This window comes from Salvelinus alpinus, chromosome 22, assembly GCF_045679555.1.
Source record: "Salvelinus alpinus chromosome 22, SLU_Salpinus.1, whole genome shotgun sequence".
In the NCBI taxonomy this organism is placed as follows: domain Eukaryota; kingdom Metazoa; phylum Chordata; class Actinopteri; order Salmoniformes; family Salmonidae; genus Salvelinus; species Salvelinus alpinus.
This window is the reverse complement of record NC_092107.1, coordinates 23,852,611-23,874,093: the sequence shown is the minus strand read 5'-3', so window position 1 is coordinate 23,874,093 and position 21,483 is coordinate 23,852,611. Positions and strand designations below refer to the sequence as shown.

Genomic DNA, 21,483 nt, shown 5'->3' with positions numbered 1-21,483 from the left:
GCTTCACAAGTAGATAGTAGCATCTAAATATCATTAAATCACAAGTCCAAGACACCAGATGAAAGATACAGATCTTGTGAATAAAGCCACCATTTCAGATTTTTAAAATGTTTTACAGGGAAGACAAAATATGTAAATCTATTAGCTAAACACGTTAGCAAAATACACCACTTTTCTAACTCCATCAGTTTCTTACTACTTCAGGTGCTATCACCAATTCGGCTAAACTAAGATATTGATAGCCACTAACCAAGAAAAAACCTCTTCAGATGACAGTCTGATAACATATTCATGGTATAGGATAGTTTTTGTTAGAAAAAAGTGCATATTTCAGGTAGAAATCACAGTTCTACATTGCAGCTGCAATCTGAAATAGCGTTGGAAGCAGCCGGAATAATTACTGAGACCGACGTCAATTACCAAAAGAATCATCCTAAAACACTTCAGACAAATAGACAGCCTACAGCAATCGAAAGACACAGATCTTGTGAATCCAGAGAATATTTCAGATTTTCTAAGTGTTTTACAGCGAAAACACAATATAGCATTATATGAGCGTACCACAATAGCCAGAATCACAACCGCATTTACCAGCTGTAAATGTTAGCGATCGTAACAACCCAACAAAAGATATATAATTTGACTAACCTTAATATACTTCATCAGATGACAGACCTGTAACATCATATTACACAATGCATATAGCTTTTGTTCGAAAATGTGCATATTTAGCAGCACAAATCGTGGTTATACTATGTAATCACTACAAACATTGCATGTATTCTGGCCGGCGCCATTTTGGATTAGCGCCTATTCTTATAAAAATACTATTCATAAACTTGACTAAAAAATATAAGTTGGACAACAATCGAAAGATAAATTAGTTCTTAATGCAATCGCTATGTTAGATTTTTAAAATTAACGTTACTAGACATATAGTGTGCGTTGCAGCCAGACCAGTGCCTGCAAAAGTGGCGCGCAAACACTATGACATTTTTCCACATAAATACATAATAACATCATAAATAGTTCCTACTTTTGGACGAGCTTCCATCAGTATCTTGGGCAATGTGTCTTTTCTTCAAAAGAATAGTTGCTTTGTTGTAAAACGTCCTCTTCACCTTTGGAACTAGCTGCTACCATTAGCTATGTCGCACACACATGTCCAAATCCTCAAACTAGATACAAAGGAAATTCAGAAAAATAGCACTATACTCGCATAACTGATATAAATCGGTTTCAAATAACATCGTTATGATGTTTCTAACACCTATATTTAATTAAATTACAGACGGATACATCTCTGGTCGATAACTGAGCGTTCCAAAATTTCATCCTGACTTCTTGCCAGGCGCCATGACGAACGAGACAAAGAAAGGTACTCTCGTTCCATCCGGCTTTATAACCTCGGACAGCTACGCAGACAGACCATTCCACTTCTCATTGGTTACTGACATCCAGGGGAAGGCGGGTGCAGTTCAATTCCAGCCATAGGATATACACAGGCTTTAAAACTGAACCCAGATCAGAGGATAATTCTCAGACCTTCGCAAGTCATGTCAGGATTTTTGCTGTAGAGGGAGTTCTGGGTCACCCACAGACATAATTAAAACGGTTTTAGAAACTAGACAGTGTTTTCTATCCAATATTAGTAAGGATATGCATATTGTACGATCAAGAATTGAGCAATAGGCCGTTTAATTTGGAGACCAAAATATGCTAATGCGGAACAGCACCCCCTATAGTTGCAAGAAGTTAATAAAGGTATCACTAGTCACTTTAAATAACGCCACTTTAACCTCTAATTCCTCCCAAACCCGGATCCGGGAGCACCCCCATCAGAAAAAAGCTGACTAGCATAGCCTAGCATAGCGTCACAAGTAAATACTAGCATCTAAATATCATTAAATCACAAGTCCAAGACACCAGATGAAAGATACACATCTTGTGAATCCAGCCATCATTTCCGATTTTTTTTAATGTTTTACAGGGAAGTTACAATATGTATTTCTATTAGCTCACCACCATAGCAAAAGACACCACTTTTTTTTCCACCATTTTTTTCCTGCATAGGTAGCCATCACTAATTCGACCAAATAAAGATATAAATAGCCACTAACCAAGAAAAAACTTCATCAGATGACAGTCTGATAACATATTTATTGTATAGCATATGTTTTGTTAGAAAAATGTGCATATTTCAGGTATAAATCACAGTTCTACATTGCAGCTGCAATCTGAAATAGCGTCGATGCAGGCAGAATAATTACAGAGACCAACGTCAAATACCTAAATACTCATCATAAAACATTTCTGAAAAATACACAGCATACAGCAAATGAAAGCCCAACATTTTGTGAATCCAGCCAATATGTCAGATTTTTTAAGTGTTTTACAGCGAAAACACAATATAGCATTATATTAGCTTACCACAATAGCCAGAAACACAACCGCATTTACCAGCAGCAAATGTTAGCGATCGTAACAATCCAGCAAAAGATATATAATTTGACTAACCTTGATAAACTTCATCAGATGACAGTCCTGTAACATCATATTACACAATGCATATAGGTTTTGTTCGAAAATGTGCATATTTAGCAACACAAATCGTGGTTATACAATGTGACCAGTAGCAACATTTCATGCATTCTGGCCAGCGCCATCTTGGAGAGGCACCTAATCTAATCGATAAATAATCGTAAACTTGACAAAAAAATACAGGTTGGACAGCAAATGAAAGATGCATTAGTTATTAATGCAACCGCTGTGTTAGATTTTTTAAATTAACGTTACTAGACATACAGTGTGCGTTACAGCCAGACTAGTGCCGCAATTAATGGCGGACAAATCCTTTTACATTTTTCCACATAAATACGGAATAACATCATAAATAGCTCTTACTTTTGGACGAGCTTCCATCAGAATCTTGGGCAAGTTGTCCTTTGTCCAAAATAATCGTTGCTCGGTTGTAAAACGTCCTCTTCAACTTTGGAACTAGCACCTAACAATAGCTATGTGGCGCAGACATGCCCAAATGTTCAAAACGCAATACTAAGGAAATTCCGAAAATTGCAATATACTCGCATAAACTGATATAACTCGGTTTAAAATAACTTCGTTATGATGTTTCGAACACCTATATCGAATTAAATTACAGACGGATATATCTAAGGCCGATAACTGAGCGTTTCAAAATGTCATCCTGAGGTCTTGCTTTGCGTCCTGACGAACGTCGAAAAGAGAGCTCCCTCCGTTCCTTGGGGCTTTATAAGGTCTGAGATCTGCGTAGAAACTCCATTCCAATTCTCATTGGTTACTGACATCCAGGGGAAGGCGGGTGCAGTTCATGTCGACCCATAGGATACATACAGAGCTTTAAACTGATCTGAGAACAGAGCCTCGTTTTCAGACCTTCGCAGTTCCTGTCATGAATTTCGCTGCAGAATGAGTTCTGTTTCACCCACAGACATAATTCAAACGGTTTTAGAAACTAGAGATTGTTTTCTATCCAATAGTAATAATAATATGCATATTGTACGAGCAAGAATTGAGTACGAGGCAGTTTAATTTGGGAACGATAAATGTCCAAGTTGAAACAGCACCCCCTATAGTGACAAGAAGTTAATAATGTCTACATATCCTACATTACTCATCTCATATGTATATACTGTATTCTATACCATCTACTGCATCTTGCCTATGCCGCACGGCCATCGCTCATCCATATATTTAATTGTACATATTCATATTCATCCTTTTACATTTGTATGTATAAGGTAGTCATTGTGATTTTGTTAGATTACTTGTTAGGTATTACTGTACTATCGGAACTAGAAGCACAAGCATTTCGCTACACTCGCATTAACATCTGCTCACCATGTGTATGTAACCAACAAAATTTGAATTTAATGAGAATGCCAAGAGTGTACAAAGGTGTGCAATCTAATACATTTAGATTTGTTTGACACATTTTTTCAAGTTCACCTGTAGTAAATGAAGATCAGGGTGCGTCCTGTTTTGACGATGTGTACCGCTGCGTCTACTTCCTGAACCCATGGTGGGAAGCCTAAGTTGCTGATGGGTTTAAGTTTGCCTTTCACAATGGAACCCTTCACCATCCAGTACATGGATTATGGAAAAGAGGATGGCTCATAGTTAGTAGTACTTCAGAAAGGAAACACCACGTAGAAATATGTTTAACGATCTATTCAAGAATGAATAATGCAAGTCTTGGTGATATAGGCTATGCTCCTTCAGGGTAGCTCACCGCCCGAGCAAACCGTCAATATATAAATAGAGTTACAAGCAGTGAGCGTGGTAAGCTATACCAATCCTCCAGCCGGAAAACAGAACATAACAGGTGGAGTCTGGAGTGGTGGTGAGAGCAAAAGAAGCAAACACATACTAGCAGCAGGATGTGTGAGCAGAAATGGTCCTCTTAATAGACTGCCAAACAAGGTAGGGGGGATTGTTACTAGCATCTAATTAGTGCAATTGTAAGGATGGTAGAGATGAGAAGCAGGTACAGGGAGTGAACATTTAATTGTCAACGGACATAGTCCAGGACAGCGTCTGGACATGAACACATAACGACATCAATGCAGACACGGGGAACAAATGGGGGAGCTGACAGTTATAGACGGGGCAATCAACAAAGGGAAGGAGTCCAGGTGAGTTCAATGAGCGCTGCTGCGCCTAATGATGGTGACAGGTGTGCATAATGAAGGGCAGCCTGTTGCCCTCGAGCGTCAGAGAGGGAGAGCGGGAGCAGGCGTGACAGCAATCTCAGCTGATGCATTAGGCTTTCATTTATTTCCTGAAAATGAGTCTTAGTACATTTGTTGCACACTGTTAACCATGATGGGGTAGTATGGAAGGAGTCTGTCTGTACCATGAATCAGGTAAGCAGTGGATCTCTGATGGACCCAGAAGGCAGCATCAACTTTGGATTCAATCTTTGGCATGAAGTTGTTGATAGGACCTTATTTTATATAATTTTGCTGATTGTGCTTGATCCATAGATGCCTTCAGAAGATTAAAAAAAAGTGACATTTGAATGACTTATTTGTCTGCTTTTCATTCAACAATACAACAGTGCATTCAGAAGGTATTCTGACCACTTCACATGTTCTACATTTTGTTGCGTTAATCCATTTTAGAATAAGGCTGTAACGTAACAAAATTTGGAAAAAGTGACAGGGTGAAAAAGAAGGTGGCATCTCCAAGCGTGGAGACAGCATCAATGGACAGGTCAGGGGAACATTTATTCTGCATCATCAGAGGGAACCAGGGGTTATAAAGCGGACTCCAGCCATGTCTGGAATAGTAATATGGCTGACTGTTTTTTGGACCCAAGTCACACCAAAATAAACATTTAGTCTGTGTCCGAAATGGCAATTCCCTACACTCTTTGAAAAAAAGGTGCTATCTAGAATGTAAAAGGGTTCTTCGGCTATCCCCTTAAGAGAACCCTTTGAATAACCCTTTTTTGTTCCAGGTAGAACCCTTTTGGTTCCAGGTAGAACCATTTTGAGTTCCATGTAGAACCCTTTCCACAGAAGGTTCTACCTGGAACCAAAAGGGTTCTCCTATGGAGACAGCCGAAGAACCCTTTTGGTACCCTTTTTTCTAAGAGTGTATGTACAGTATACACTATGCACTATAGAGCACTACATGGGTCATTACTGTATGATCTTATCTTACATTCAGAATGAGATTTTGTTGAATGGTCTTCTCCTTACCATAAAGTGAGTTGATTATTGATCTGTCTTCTTTGGAGAGCAGGTTGTGTGTACTGCGACTGGATTTGTATGTAAAGATACATCAGTGACTGGGTTTTGGGAGTGCCTTAAGCCTAAAGAAAAGACCAAACTCATAGGCTGCCACTAGATATAACTTGAACCCTGGAATCATATAAACAGGAACATGCATGAACAGTTTATTTGGTAATTTTCTATTGTTTAAAGACAACAAAAAAATACTGATCAATAAATATATTTAAAAAATCTAATGATTCTGTAAAATTTAAATGGATACCTTTTGACCCTGCAATCCAAGTTTCATCATCGTCAAAGTGGGCATCCCCTCCAATTCCCTCTCCAGGGCCAAAAGCATGTTCCAGCTGTTAACTCGGTTGTTGTGACTGTAGAGACTCCACAGCGAGGGGTCCTCATCACCTCCAGGGTCTCAGAGTCCAGACTACCTGTGGTGTCGAGGCCAAAGAAGCTCTGCATGTCCTTCACCTTGGAGGTGAACGAGGGCAGGTACCTCTTGCTCCGACCCAAAGGTTGCTCTTTCTTCAGGTTGTAATAATGCCGGAGGTACTCCTGAGAACAGATGAAAGCTTCTGTAGTGTCTCACTATCATATAATGTAACAACATAAATCAATATTATGCTGACTGAGCAATGACTCAATCATTTTGTTACAACTTCTTGTTGGAAACACTAGACAGGTGGATACTCTGTATAAATGATTCACTTGATAGGAAATTGGAGGCAAAGGGTTCATGACATTTTGCCCATTCTAACTTCTTTCTAGTGTCTGTGATTCCATCACAACTGGTGCTCACAGAGACATAAGAGTGTGAGACTTGGCATAGCAGAACCATTCATGTTCAAGCATAATTTACATCTGTGGTTCACAAATAATGCATTGTTTGCTCAAATTCACAAATAATTATAGGGTGTGTTCAGACGCAACATTGAAATAATCACAATTATCCTGCAGCATGTTCCAAAAGTGCATATCAGATTTACAGCCCAAATGTTTAAAATATTTTTAGGAGCCTTGCCTTGACATAAACTTGGAACATATACTGTATTTGATTGTGAGGGAACATACATTCTGAGGTAATTGTGTTTACCTCCAACCGCTGCCCACGACAATAAAAATGATAAAAAGAGATTAGCTCAATATCTCACACAGTGTAGTTACAGTACACAGCTTGATAGCAAGCACCCTTTTTTGATTACTCTGCGTTTTTTCGCATCCGCAGTCATTAGTTCAGAAAAACGTAACATGTTATTTAAAATGAGCATTTTTATGTACTGTAAACAATGTAACATGCAGTCACCGTCAATTGTCTATACTTTTGTAATTGAACTAATTCAGTACACTTACAGTGGTCAGTTTCAGATCATTGTTGGTCTGTCTTGTGAGGAATGCAGTAACCTCTTCTTCAGGAATAGCTGTAGGAGCTGTAGAACATGGACCAGTTAGAACCAAGACCAGAACACAGGTCCAACAAAACAGAAGATGTATTTCTAATAGTAACCATACAGGGTTGAAGTGGGGCTAGGTTGCATAGTCCTGGTTAATGGGAAAGCTGGTTAATAAACTGGTTATTTTTAGTTGGAGTAAAGGGAGAGAAAAAAAGCATAAAAAATTAAGGCAAATGCAATATTTCATTGCCTTGGGCCTTTGAAATTGATATAAATGGGAGTGTTTTTCATTAACCTTTCAGTGATACCCATCCCTGATCCGGGAGCATCCTCATCAAAAAAGCTGACTAGCATAGCCTAGCCTAACGGGACAGGGATATCATATAATATAATTTTCATGAAATCACAAGTCCAATACAGCAAATGAAAGATAAACATCTTGTGAATCCAGCCATCATTTCCGATTTTTAAATGTTTTACAGCGAAAACACAATCTGTATTTCTATTAGCTAACCACAATAGCCAAAGACTCAACCGCATATTTTCACCATGTTTCTACCGCATAGGTAGCTATCACAAAACCGACCAAATAGAGATATAATTAGTCACTAACCAAGAAACAACTTCATCAGATGACAGTCTTATAACATGTTATACAATACATTTATGTTTTGTTCGAAAAATGTGCATATTTGAGGTATAAATCATAGTTTTACATTGCAGCTACCATCACAAATAGCACCGAAGCAGCCAGAATAATTACAGAGAGCAACGTGAAAAACCTAAATACTCATCATAAAACATTTATGAAAAATACATGGTGTACAGCAAATGAAAGATAAACATCTTGTGAATCCAGCCAATATTTCCGATTTTTTAAGTGGTTTACAACGAAAACACAATATATATTTCTATTAGCTCACTACAGTAGCCAAACAAACAACGCAATTTACTCCCCGCAAAAATAGCTTGCACAAAACCGACAAATAGAGATAAAATGAATCACTAACCTTGAACAAATTCATCAGATGACAGTCTTATAACATCAGGTTATACAATACACTTATGTTTTGTTCGAAAATGTGCATATTTAGAGCTACAAATCCTGATTATACATTGTGAATTCGTAGCATCGATTCACCAGAATCTCCAGAGATATTTTGGACACTCACCTAATCTGACCAAAGAACTCATCATAAACTTTACATAAAAATACTTGTTGTATGGCAAATGAAAGATACACTGGTTCTTAATGCAACCGCCGTGTTAGATCTTTAAAAATAACTTTACCATAACAAACAGCTTGCGTTATTGCGAGACAGCGCTCGCCAAAACGGCAGAGAATAGGAATCAACATTTTCCACAGAAATACGAAATAACATCATAAATTGTTCTTACATTTGCTGAGCTTCCATCAGAATCTTGTACAAGGAGTCCTTGGTCCAGAATAAATCGTTGTTTGGTTTTAGAATGTCCTTTTCTTCTGTCGAATTCGCGCCACAATGCTAGCCAATGTTGATAACGTTCCCATTTTCTCTCGACGCAAAGAACGGAAAACTCCAAAAGTCCCAATAAACGTTGAATAATCTGATAAAACTCGGTTGAAAAAAACTACTTTACGATGTTATTATCACATGTATCAAATAAAATCAGAGCCGGAGATATTCGCCGTGTAAACCGAACGCTTATCAGAAGACAATATCGAGGTGCTTCGCGCGCCTTGGTAGACAAAGGAAATTCCTGACCTGCCACTGCAAAAGCTCTTGTTCGACCTCAGATCAAGCTAGACACCCCATTCCACCTTCCACTGCCTGTTGACATCTAGTGGAAGGCGTATGAAGTGCATGTATATCGATAAATATAATATATAGGGTTAGGGGAAGGGTTAGCTAACATGCTAAGTAACTGCAAAGTAGCTCAAATGTATTAAGTAGTTGAAATGTTGCTAATTAGCTAAAATCCTAAAGTTGTCTGTGATGAGATTCGAACTCGCAGCCTTTGGGTTAGCTAAAAGGGTTAAGGTTAGGGTCAGGGGATAGGTTATCTAACATGCTAATTGATTGCAAAGTAGTTCAAAAGTAGTAAGTTGTTGAAAAGTTGCTAATTAGCGAACATTGTCCGCAACAACATTCGAACTCGCAACCTTTGGGTTGACAGACACTCACATTATACGCCCACCCACCCTACTTTTAATCATCTGTCTTATGTAAACATACCAAACGAATTGCCATTTACTATGTTACGTCTGGTCTATGTGACCAGGCTGCCATGGCAGGACTGCAGAATGCATAAGTGCATGATTTCTTTATTGATTGGGTTGTATATTTAAAAAACATACACTTTAAAATAACTACATGACCAAAAGTATGTGGACACCTACTCATCGAACATCTCATTCCAAAAATCATGGGCATTAATATAGAGTTGGTCCCCCATTGCACCTACTGTACAACATGGCTCCTGAGTGGCGCAGCGGTGTAAGGCACTACATCTCAGTGCTAGAGTTGTCACTACAAACACCCTGGTTCGAAACAAGACTGGTTCGAAACCAGGCTGTGAGTGGGAGTCCCATAGTGCGGCGCACAATTGGCCCTGCGTGGTCCGTGTTTGGCCGGTGTAGGCCGTCATTGCCAATACGAATTTGTTCTTTAACTGACTTGCCTAGTTAAATAAAGGTTAAATGAAATAACAGCTTCCACTCTCCTGGGAAGGCTTTCCACTAGATGTTGGAACATTGCTGCGAAGACTTGCTTACTTTCAGCCACAAGAGCATTAGTGAGGTTGGGCGACTATACCTGGCTCACAGTTGGAGTAATAATTCATCCAAAAGTGTTCAATGGGGTTGAGGTCAGGGCTATGTTCAGGCCAGTTAAGCCATTCCACACCGATCTCGACAAGCCATTTCTTTATGGACCTCGATTTGTGCACGGGGCATTGTCATGCTGAAACAGCAAAGGGCCTTCCCCAAAGTTGGAAGCACAGAATCATCTACAATGCCATTGTATGCTGTAGCATTAAGACTTCCCTACACTGGAACCATGAAAAACAGCCCCAGACCATTATTCCTCTTCAACCAAACTTTACAGTTGAACTATGCATTCGGGCAGATAGCGTTGTCCTGGCATCCGCCAAACCAAGATTCGTCCGCCGGACTGCCAGATGGTGAAGTGTGATTCATCATTCCAGAGAACGCATTTCCACTGTTCCAGAGTCCAATGGTGGTGTACACCACTCCAGCCATCGTTTGGCATTGAGAATGGTGATCTTAGGCTTGTGTGCGGCTGCTTGGCCATGAAAACCCATTTCATGAAGCTTCCGATGAATAGTTTTTGTGCTGACATTACTTCCAGAGGCACTTTGGACCTCAGAAGTGTGTTGCAAACGAGGACAGACAATTTTTACGCGCTCCACGCTTCAGCTCTCGGTGGTCCCATTCTGTGAGCTTGTGTTGCCTACCACTTCGCAGTTGAGCCGTTGTTGCTCCTAGATGTTTCCACTTCACAATAACAGCACTTACAGTTGACCGTGGCAGCTCTAGCAGGGCAGCAAGTTTACGAAATGACTTGTTGGAAGGTGGCATCCTATGACGGTGCCACGTTGAATGTTGAAAGTCACTGATCTCTTCATTAAGGCCATTCTACTGCCAATATCTGTCTACAGAGATTGCATGGCTGTGTGCTCGATTTTATATAACTGTCAGCAATGGGTGTTGCTGAAATAGCCGAATCCACTAATTTGAAGGGTTGTCCACATACCTTTGTATATATAGTGTATATATATATTTTTTGTTATGGTAATGTGAGGGGTTACAGGTTAGTCAATGTAATTTGTAAAGTGACTATGCATAGATAATACACAGCGAGTAGCAGCAGTGTAAATTGTCCGGGTGGTCATTTGATTAATTGTTCAGCAGAATTATGGCTTGTTGGTAGAAGCTGTTAAGGAACCTTTTGTTCCAAGACTTGGCGCCCCAGTACCATTTGCCGTGTGGTAGCAGAGAGAACTGTCTATGACTTGGGTGACTGGAGTCATTGACAATTTTTTGGGCCTTCCTCTGACACCGCCAAGTATATACAGTACCAGTCAAAGGTTTGGACACACCGTCTCATTCAAGAGTTTTTCTTTATTTTGACTATTTCCTATATTGTAGAATAATAGTGAAGACATCAAAACTATGAAATAACATATATGGAATAATTTAGTAAACAAAAACGTGTTAAACAAATCAAAATGTATTTTCTATTTGAGATTCTTGAAAGTAGCCACCCTTTGCCTTGATGACAGCTTTGCACACCCTTGGCATTCTCTCAACCAGCTTCATGAGCTAGTCACCTGGAATTCCTTTCAATTAATAGGTGTGCCTTGTGGAATTCATACCAATCTTAACGCGTTTGAGCCAATCAGTTGTGTTGTGACAAGGTAGGTGTGGTATACAGAAGATAGCCCTATTTGGTAAAAGACCAAGTCCATATTATGGCAAGAACAACTCAAATAAGCAAAGAGAAATGACAGTCCATCATTACTTTAAGACATGAAGGTCAGTCAATCCGGAACATTTCAAGAACTTTGAAAGTTTCTTCAATTGCAGTCGCAAAAACCACCAAGCACTATGATGAAACTATCTCTCATGAGGACCGCCACAGGAAAGGAAGACCCAGAGTTACCTCTGCTGCAGAGGATAAGTTCATTAGAGTTAGCAGACTCAGAAATTGCAGCCCAAATAAATTCTTCACAGAGTTCAAGTATCAAACACATCTCAACATCAACTGTTCAGAGGAGAATGTGTGAATTAAACCTTCATGGTCGAATTGCTGCAAAGAAACCACTACTAAAGGACACCAATAAGAAGAAGATACTTGCTTGTGCCAAGAAACAGGAATAATGGACATTAGACCGGTGGAAATCTGTCTGATGAGTCTATATTTTAGATTTTTGGATCAAACCGCCGTGTCTTTGTGAGACGCAGAATAGGTGAACGGATGATATCCGCATATGTGGTTCCCACCATGAAGCTTGGAGGACGAGGTGTGATGGTGCCAGGTCTCTGACCTCCTCCCTATAGGCTGTCTCATCGTTGTCGGTGATCAGGCCTACCACTGTTGTGTTGTCTGCAAACTTAATGACGGTGTTGGAGTCGTGCTTGGCCACGCAGTCGTGGGTGAACAGGAAGTACAGGAGGGGACTAATCACGCCCCCCTGAGTGGCCCCAGTGTTGAGGGTCAACGTGGCAGATGTGTTGTTGCCTACCCTTACCACCTGGGGGTGGCTTGTCAGAAAGTCCAGGATTCAGTTGCAGAGGAAGGTGTTTAGTCCCAGGGTCCTTAGCTTAGTGATGAGCTTTGTGGGCACTATGGTGTTGAAAGCTAAGCTATAATCAATGAACAACATTCTCACATAGGTGTTCCTTTTGTCCAGGTGGGAAAGGGCATTGTGGAGTGCGATTGAGATTGCGTCATCCGTGGATATGTTGGGGGGGGTATGTGAATTGGAGTGGGTCTAGCATTTCCGGCATGATGGTGTTGATGTGAGCCATGGCCAGCTTTTCAAAGCACTTCATGGCTACCGACGTGAAGTTTAAAATGACAGTGAAGACACTTGCCAGTTAGTCCGCGGATGCTTTGAGTACACGTCCTGGCAATCCATCTGGCCCCGCGGGTTCGTGAATGTTGACCTGTTTAAAGGGCTTGCTCACATCGGCTACGGAGAGCATGATCTCACAGTCGTCCGGATCAACTGGTGCTCTCATGCATGCTTCAGTGTTGCTTGCCTCGAAGCGAGCATCAAAGGTTGGTAGGCTCGCGTCACTGGGCAGCTCGAAGTTGGGTTTCCCTTTGTAGTCCGTAATATTTTTCAAGCCCTGCCACATCCGACGAGCATCAGAGCGAGCCGGTGTAGTAGGATTCAATCTTAGTCCTGTATTGACGGTTTGCCTGTTTGATATTTCGTCTGAGGGCATAGCGGGGCTTCTTGTAAGCGTCCGGATAGGTTTCTGGCTCCTTGAAAGCGACAGCTCTAGCCTTTAGCTCTGTGCGGATATTGCCTGTAATCCATGGCTTCTGTTTGGGAAATGTATGTACAGTCACTGTGGGGACAACGTCATCGATGCACTTATTGATGAAGCCGGTGACTGAGGTGGTATACTCCTCAATGCCATTGGATGAATCCCGGAACATATTCCAGTCTGTATCATTGCAAAACAGTCCTGTAGCGTAGCATTCGTGTCATCTGACCACTTCCGTATTGAGCGAGTCACTGGTACTTCCTGCTTTAGTTTTTGCTTGTAAGCAGGAATCAGGAGGATAGAATTATGGTCAGATTTGCCAAGTGGAGTGCAAGGGAGAACTTTGTATGTGTCTCTGTGTGTGGTGTAAAGGTGGTCTGGAGTTTTTTATCCTCTGGTTGCACATGTGACAATATGCATTATTAAAATCCACGGCCACTAGGAGCCCCGCTTCTGGATTAGCATTTTCTTGTTTGCCTATGGCCTTATACAGCTCGTTGAGTGCCTTAGTGCCAGCATCGGTTTGTGGTGGTAAATAGACGGCTACGAATGATATATATGAGAACTCTCTTTGTAGATAGTGTTGTCTATAGCTTATCATTACGTTTTCTACCTCAGTCAAGTAATACTTTGAGACTTCTTTAATATTAGACATTGCGCACCAGCAGTTATTGACAAATAGACACACACCCCCGCCCCTCTTCTTAGCAAACGTAGCTGCTCTGTCCTGCAGATGCACAGAGAAGCCAGCCAGCTCTTTATTATCTGTGTCGTCGTTCAGCCCCGTCTCAGAGATTTGTATGATATTACAGTCTTTATTGCCCCATTGCTAGGATAGTCTTAATCGTAGATCGTCCAGTTTGCTTTCCAATGATTGTATGTTGGCCAATAATACGGAGGGTAGTGGTGGTTTATCTACTTGTCTGCAAATTCTTACAAGGCAACCCGCACTCCTCCCACTTTTCCTCCATCTTTTATTGACGCTGTTGACTGCTATTTGGGCCTTGTAGTCACACCAGCCTTTGCTTTGAATCCCCCTCGTGTCCATCTCAGGCGTTCAGCGTCGCCGGCCTTCTAGCTGCTGCTGCACCTGCTGCTGGCAAACGCCCTTCAATCATCAACCCCGGACTTGTCTCGTCTTCATTACACACACCTGGTTCCAATCCCCACTCTATCACTGTATATATATACTGTATATATATATATATATATATATACTCCCTCTGTCATTTGTCTTTGTCGGTCATTGTAAATGTTGCTTGTTTTCCTGAGAGGAATCTCTCCTACAATTTTCCTGAGTACTTTATTATTTTGCACTTTGGGTTTCGTCCCACTTTTTATTTATATATATATATATATCCTTTGCGTCAGACTCATTTAAAGAAAAAATCGTTGTCCAGTTTTAGGTGATTCATCTCTGTTCTGATGTCCAATAGCTCTTTTCAGTCATAAGAGACGTTAGCAGCAACATTATGTGCAAAATTTGTTCTAAACAATGCGAAAAATCAAGCAAAATAGCCCAGTTGGTTAGGAGCCCACAAAGCGGCAGCCATCCCCTCCGGGGCCTGTATTGAATCCTGATTCTTAGCGAAGTTGAGTCCTCTTAGGTAGGAAATCTATCCCTAGGGGTAAAAGTTCTCTCATGGTCTGTCAGAGGTGGCGGATATAAAATTACTGTGTTTCTACATTCAGTTTCATAGGCGTTTCATTGACCTTAAACTGTAGTCCACGTGTGGTGCTTATGTGTAATAACTAAGAACAAAGCCCACAGTCGTGCCTCTGATGTCTTCACAATCAGAATGTTTTCTGCCACTAAGGGCTTTCACAATCCAGGGCCTAAAGCAGATGAGCCAGAGTGTGTATGCAAACACCCTAAGCACACAGCTTACATTGCACAAACCAGACTCACAGGAGCTTGCTTTTAACCACTTGCCACCAAAATAAAAATGTCAACACATTAAACTACACCACTGGAACAAAATGTCACCACTTTATCAAAATACTATTAACTAACAAACCATTCTCAGTAGCTTCATAACCACATCCATAGCAGATATACAATGTTTACTATTGGGGATTTTAATCTGACATCCCAAAACCACATGATAAATATCGTGTGCAACCTGGTCTTGTTCCACTGTGTTTTATGTCTAATCCAAATAAAACCTGATCATGAATGATATTTCATATGATGTTCTGTGACACAAAAAACATGTGACTCACCTGTCACCTCACAAATTCTGTTTAGGCACAGGAACAGGAACATGGCTCAGGCAGTGTTGCCATTATTCTGCAAAGCTGCCCTTTGCTGGTGCCTCTCTATCTCTCTGTGCCCTGTGCCTGCCTCCAATGGGAAGGCCTACTGGTAAATCAGAATACTGTTATGTTGTGTGCTCAGCTGCTCCATTCAAATTATAAGATTGTGTTAAAGAACATTTTGAAATGAAAGGATTACTGATGACTCTGTTATTTTCTAAATATACGATCATCACCTGCTTCAAATACAGGTAAATGCCACCAAAAAGTTGTATATTATTATATGCGTTTTTGTGTGTTGTTTGTGTTCATGTTAATTGGCTACTTTAGCATGATATAGGCCTACTGTCACTTTCCTGACCTGTTTTCTGTTAGTTTTTGTATGTGTTAGTTGGTCAGGACGTGAGTTTGGGTGGGCAGTCTATGTTTTCTGTTTCTATGTTGGTTTTGGGTACCTGATATGGTTCTCAATTAGAGGCAGGTGGTTTTCATCTCCTCTGATTGAGAATCATATTAAGGTAGGTGTTGTCACATTGTTTGTCGTGGGTGGTTGTCTCCTGTGTCTGTGTTTGTTTGCACCATACGGGACTGTTTCGTTCGTCGTTTTGTGTAGTCATTTTCCTGTTCGTGAGTTCATCGTGTTATGTAAGTTCTTATGTTCAGGTTCGTCTACTCCGTTTGTTGTTTTGTTTAGTTTCAAGTGTAGTTCGTGTTTTCGTCTTTACTTAAAATAAATCATGTCATATCAAGACGCTGCATTTTGGTTTAATCCCTGCTCCTCCTCTTCGGATGAAGAGGAGGAGGAACGCCATTACACCTACAGTAGTTAGTAGATCACCAGGGAACCTCTTCACAATGTTTAATAATCTAAGCAGCAGGTGTATCAGTGATTGTCACGCCCTGACCTTAAAGATCCTTTTAATTCTCTATATGGTTAGGTCAGGGTGTGACTAGGGTGGGCAATCTATGTTTTCTATTTCTTTGTTGGCCTGGTATGGTTCCCAATCAGAGGCAGCTGTCTATCGTTGTCTCTGATTGGGGATCATATTTAGGCAGCCTTTTCCCACCTGTTTGTGGGATCTTGTTTTTGGTACTGTGCCATTTAGCCCTACTAGACGTTACGGTTCGTATTTGTTGTTTTTTCGGTGTTCATTTAATAAATACAAATGTACGCCTACCACGCTGCACCTTGGTCCACTCATTCCACCAACGAGCGTAACAGTGATGCAGGATGTCTGTGTCAACTTAATTGGGGAGCACAGGCTCATGGTAATGGCTGGTGTGGAATGGTATCAAATACTTGTCCGGAAAGGAGCACATGTAATGGCATCAAACACCTGATGCCATTACATGTGCTCCTTTGCAGACATTATTATGAGCTGTGCTCCCCTCAGCAGCCTCCACTTGTGTAGTTTACAGTAAATGTGATAATCAAGCCTATACTCTATGGTCTGAATTCCATACAGTGAATAAGCCTAGTCCTGGACTAAGAATCTACCTTCATTAAAAGTAAATTTTAGTACAGGACTAGGCTTAATCTGGGGCCGGGAAACTGGCCCAATATATGATACAGTGCCTTACAAAAGTATTCATCCCCCTTGGCATTTTTCAGATTTTGTTGCATTGCAACCTGTAATTGAAATTGATTTTTATTTGGATTTCATGAAATGGACATACACAAAATAGTCCAAACTGGTGAAGTTAAATGAAAAAATAACTTGTTTCAAAGAATAAAAATAAAAAAATGTAATGGAAAAGTGGTGGGTGCATATGCTATGAAGCCCCTAAATAAGATCTGGTGCAACCAGTAACCTTCAGAGGTCACATAATATACACTGCTCAAAAAAATAAAGGGAACACTTAAACAACACAATGTAACTCCAAGTCAATCACACTTCTGTGAAATCAAACTGGAAATCAAACTGTGAAATCAAACTGCTGGAGGTCATTTTGCAGGGCTCTGGCAGTGCACCTCCTTGCACAAAGGCGGTTGTAGCGGTCCTGCTGCTGGGTTGTTGCCCTCCTACGGCCTCCTCCACGTCTCCTGATGTACTGGCCTGTCTCCTGGTAGCGCCTCCATGCTCTGGACACTACGCTGACAGACACAGCAAACCTTCTTGCCACAGCTCGCATTGATGTGCCATCCTGGATGAACTGCACTACCTGAGCCACTTGTGTGGGTTGTAGACTCCGTCTCATGCTACCACTAGAGTGAGAGCACCGTCAGCATTCAAAAGTGACCAAAACATCAGCCAGGAAGCATAGGAACTGAGAAGTGGTCTGTGGTCACCACCTGCAGAATCACTCCTTTTTTGGGGGTGTCTTGCTAATTGCCTATAATTTCCACCTTTTGTCTATTCCATTTGCACAACAGCATGTGAAATTTATTGTCAATCAGTGTTGCTTCCTAAGTGGATAGTTTTATTTCATGGAAGTGTGATTGACTTGGAGTTACATTGTGTTGTTTAAGTGTTCCCTTTATTTTTTTGAGCAGTGTATATAAATGTATGTATATTTTTTTTAGCATATTCCCCCTCCCCCCATGTTTCTCCCCAAATTAGGTCCCTTGGCTCATCTCTGCAACTCCTCAATCAACTCAGGAGAGGCGAAGGTCAAGTCATGCATCCTCTGAAACATGACCTGCCTACCCGCCTACTTTTTATCACACTTCTCGCTTGACCCGGATGTCAACCACACCAATGTTTCGGTAGAAACACCGTTAGACTGACGACCAGACTCAGCTTTCAGGCACCTGGCCCTGTCACAAGTAGTCACTAGAGCACGATGAGCCGAGGAAAGTCACACCGGCCAAACCCTTCCCTGGGTTTGCGCTGTCCTATGGGGATCCCGGTCACAGCCGGTTGTGACACAGTCTAGTTTCAAACCTCAGGACTATTGTGCATTTGACCACTGAGCCACCCAGGAATGTTTACTTCTAATGACTAATTTGTGGTGGTTTTACCTACCTTATTGGAATGCATTGACTGGCTTTGTTTACACAGGCAGTCCAATACTGATATTTTTCCCAATAATTGGTCTTTTGACAAGTAACAGATCTTTTCACATCTATTCACTGCTGAGCTGATTGGTCAAAAGATCAATTAGTGGAAAAAATATCAGAATTGGGCTGCCTCTATAAACGCAGCCATTGTCACTCTGGATAAGAGTGTCTGCTAAATGATGTAGAGGGGGAAGCTGGGAAACTGTGACATAATCAACAGATTGTTGCGGACAAATACAACTACTTTTCCAGTTTTCCTTTCAGTCAAGGGGACGTGATTGAGAATGCATTCAGATTATCCTCTCCCATATTTGTTCTAATAATTAATACATGAGCTAAAAACACACACTATATCATAAACATAACATCTTAGCTTGTCTATGTCTGCAGACTTCATTAATCAATTACAAAGCATCCTCTCGATTATTTATACTGAGCAAAAATATAAACGCAACATGTAATGTGTTGGTCCCATGTTTCATGAGCTGAAATAAAAGATCCCAGAAATTTTCCAGATGCACAAAGGTTATTTTCTCAAAGGTTTTTCCCAAATGTGTTTACATCCCTGTTAGTGATCATTTCTCCTTTGCCAAGATAATCCATCCACCTGACAAGTGTGGCAAATAAAGAAACTGATTAAACAGCATGATCATTACACAGGTGCACCTAGTGCTGGGGACAATAAAAGGCCACTCTAAAATGTTCAGTTTTGTCACACAACACAATGCCATAGATGTCTAAAGTTTTGAGGGTGCGTACAATTGGCATGCTGATTGCAGGAATGTCAAACAAAGCTGTTGCCAGAGAATTAAATGTTAATTTCTCTACCATAAGCTGCTGCGGGGTATTTCTTGTTTGTAATAAAGCCCTTATGTGGTGAAAAACTCATTCTGATTGGCTGGGCCTGGCTCCCCAGTGGGTGGGCCTGGCTCACAAGTAGGTGGGCCCTCCCAGTCCAACCCATGGCTGCGCCCCTTGCCCAGTCATGTGAAATGCATAGATTAGGGCCTAATTAATTAATTTAAATTGACTGATTTCCTTCTATGAACTGTAACTCAGTAAAATCTTTGAAATTGTTGCATGTTGCGTTTATATTTTTGTTCAGTGTATATATATATAGTTTTATGAAAGAAGTGTCCTTGCTGCTTACATGTGTAGACTCTGGTATAGTGCTGGAGAAAATTAATATGAGGTTGAAAAGTGGCTGAATTGCCCTTAAATGTGTCCTGGCCCAGAACCCAGTATGACCCAGTATAGATTATTATTACACTGGACCTTTTATTGTCCTGTCTCTCCTCCAACATTTAGATAACCATTCTGATCCTGCGGTACTGTGGTGCTGTGTGGCTCAGTTGGTAGAGCATGCTGTTTGCAATGGCAATTTTAGCATGTAAATCGTGGTGGGGCAAACTCAACAATTTGTATTTATTTTATGCATGCCAGCAAAGCCAATACACAACACAACACTAATCAATACATGAATTGCACTATAACAGTGACAAACGGTGCCCACAAACTGTTAGGGCCTACATAAAGCTGTCTCAACAGCAGAGCTTTCTTTTGAACACCATGAAGTGAATCCTTACCACTACTACGCCTGGCTATCAGCGAAACAGTTCATTTAGCCTTATTTACTGCCTTTTTTTAAACATAGCTGATATGGCTGACTTGCTAAAACACATTTTGTAGACTACTGACAATTGAGATGTACCAACTATGCCAAAAGGGAGCGCTGAGCGGATAAGAGGCAATTTGTAAATGATCGAGTTTAGACGGACCAAGTCAATATAACAATTTGTTCAGCACTTTTGAAATGTACAGCGACATAATTCAGAACATGGGCGGTTCTTACAGTATTCTCCCTATCCACCAAGTCAGAACCATACGATAAATAAAGGGGGCAAATAAGCAGACAAAGAAAGCTCTTATAACATTCAATGATGACATTTAACTAAAACAGGCTATAGGCTACATGTGTACCAGCAAGTCAAAACAGTAGGCAAAATTAAGAGGGGAAAATAGACAAAAAATATTAGGGTGAAGAACATGGGTGTCACACCAGCCTTCACTTTGACTCCCCCTCCTGTCCAACTCAGGCGTTCTGCGTCGCCGGCATTTATAGCTGCTGCCGAACCTACTGCTGGCAAACGTCCTACACTCATCAACCCCGGACTTGTCTCGTCATCATTACACACACCTGGTTCCAATGCCCACTCAATCACTGTATATATATATACTGTATATATATATATATACTCCCTCTGCCATTTGACTTTGTCGTTTATTGTAAATGTTACTTGTTTTCTTGAGAGAAATCTCTCCTACTATTTCCTGAGTACTTTATATTTTGCACTTTGCGTTCGCCCTGTGCCTTTTTGTTCATGAAGACATATTTTGAGCACAACAGTGTTTGGGTTTCATCCAGCTTTGATCTATGGTGCTTAAATAACTTCAGTAGTTCTAAACCTGTGACTGCCTCCTGCCTACTCCTCTCTACACCAGTGACAGAATGACTTACCCAAGAAAACCGGAAGCAGCAGTACATCCTGATCTCTCCCCTGCCTGGAGCGCCTCGGGACTGCCATGGACGAGGTGCTCTGGTCGTAGGCCAACTGCAGGGTACACCACCACCTTCCCAGCTCCCCGCAGTCATTCCAGCCACCCCACCACCATTTACATTACCTGGTCCGATCAACAACGTACACCTGCTCCTCCCAGGAGCAGTTTGGCGGCACCCCCGCTCATTGTAGTGGGTTCTCCTGCAGTATGATCCTAACCTGGCCTGTCATGCTGGGACTGCCTCCAAGAGGGACAATGTGGCCTTGGTGATCTCGGTGCTGACAGGCTGGGCTCTGGAGTGGGCGCATGCCGTCTGGGAGTGGGACGGACCAGAAGTGCAGTCCTATGAGCGCTTTACGCAACTTGTCTGCGCCATCTTCGACCACCCTACAGAGAGCCGAGAGGAAGGTGAGCGTCTCCTCCGTCTACGCCAGGGGTCCAGGACAGAGTCGGAGTATGCTATGGATTTCCAGACGGTGGCTGCGTTCACTGGCTGGAATG

At 41.3% G+C, this 21,483-nt stretch overlaps 1 pseudogene; it reads right to left on the bottom strand.

The window, feature by feature from the left end:
* Positions 1-3,983: 3,983 nt before the first annotated feature.
* On the bottom strand, positions 3,984-12,911 carry LOC139549636 (collagenase 3-like; annotated as a pseudogene).
* Between the last annotated feature and the right edge of the window lie 8,572 nt (positions 12,912-21,483).